The 1,361-nt window shown below is 46.6% G+C and overlaps 1 pseudogene; it reads right to left on the bottom strand.

The window, feature by feature from the left end:
* Positions 1 to 240: 240 nt before the first annotated feature.
* Positions 241 to 1,155, bottom strand: LOC110151358 (peroxiredoxin-1-like; annotated as a pseudogene).
* Between the last annotated feature and the right edge of the window lie 206 nt (positions 1,156 to 1,361).

A 1,361-nucleotide genomic window follows, 5' to 3' on the forward strand; every position in this document is an offset into this window, starting at 1 on the left:
TACTATATACCCTACTACTGTACACATCAGTTGGCCTGCCCCATAACACAGCTCAGGTCACTCTGTACAGAGGAAGAGAGATCTGCCTCCCCAGCGCCTGCAGGAAAGGCCTGTCCTGGTCCATATCACATCCAGACTGAGTGCAAGGCCTTGGTTTTAAGCATGGCAATAGGACAAAGGAGGTTTTGTTCTCAAGGCCCTCTACTGCAGCCTGGCCCTAAAATGGCCCAGAGCTCAGTTCTACTTGGATAAATATTCTTCACTCTTCTGGACATCAGACGTGATGGTATCACTGGAGACTCCCAGCCAGCTGGGCACACTTTGCCATGTGTGTCAATAAACCGAAAGGCCTGAACTAGTCTCAGTGTCTCATCCACAGAGTGGCCAACAGGAAGGTCGTTGGTGGTGGTCTTTCAAAGGATACCTTTATCGTCAGTAGCAGAAAGGGTCTGAATGAGATGCCTTCATCAGCCTTTAAGACCCCATAGTGAGCAATGGTGCCCTGGGGGTCTGATATCAAGGGACTGTTCCCGGGCCCTAGTCCTCCTTGTTTCTTGGGTGTGTTAATCCACGCCAGGTGACAAGAAGTGAAAACCCACGGAAACATCCATCACTTGGCAGTGGAGTTTCTTTTTTTTTTTTTAACTTATTTATTTTAGGCTGCACTGGGTCTTCATTGCTTCTCGAGGGCTTTTGCTAGTTGCAGTGAGAAGGGCTTGTTCTCTGTTGTGGTCCTCAGGCTTCTCATTGCAGAGGCTTCTCTTGTTGAGGAACACAGGCTCAGGGGTACACAGGCTTCAGTAGTTGTGGCGTGTGAGCTCAGTAGTTGTAGCACATGAACTTAGTTTCCCCGCAGCACATGGAATCTTCCTGGACCAGGGATCAAACACCTATCCCCTTCTTTGGCAGGCAGATTCTTAACCATTGCACCACCAAGAAAGACCAGCAATTGAGTTTCTTCAATTCTTCTGCCCAATCACTGAAAGCAATGATCTCCATGGGGTACTCAAAGGTGAAGTCAAGAGGGTAAAAGAACACAGCATATTTTTCTCTATAGTCAGATAAGTTGATATCTTTGCACTGATCATCTGGCACAGCAACTACTGCTTTGAACTGAGGGGCACGGAGCCCATTTGTGGCATTTCCTGAAGACATGTTGCTATCAGCAGTTCTCAGGCAGGAACCACGGAGACCAGTCAGGAAAAAGACACGCCTCTGTTATTGATTTCTAGTTTAATGCTATTGGGGCCAGAAAACATACTTCGTATGACTTCAACCCTTTGAAATTTATTTGCTTATTTTATGGGCTAGCATATGGTCTATTTTGGTAAATGTTTCATGTGTATTTTGCTGTCATTGGG

Source organism: Odocoileus virginianus, chromosome 5, assembly GCF_023699985.2.
Source record: "Odocoileus virginianus isolate 20LAN1187 ecotype Illinois chromosome 5, Ovbor_1.2, whole genome shotgun sequence".
NCBI classification, from domain to species: Eukaryota; Metazoa; Chordata; class Mammalia; order Artiodactyla; family Cervidae; genus Odocoileus; species Odocoileus virginianus.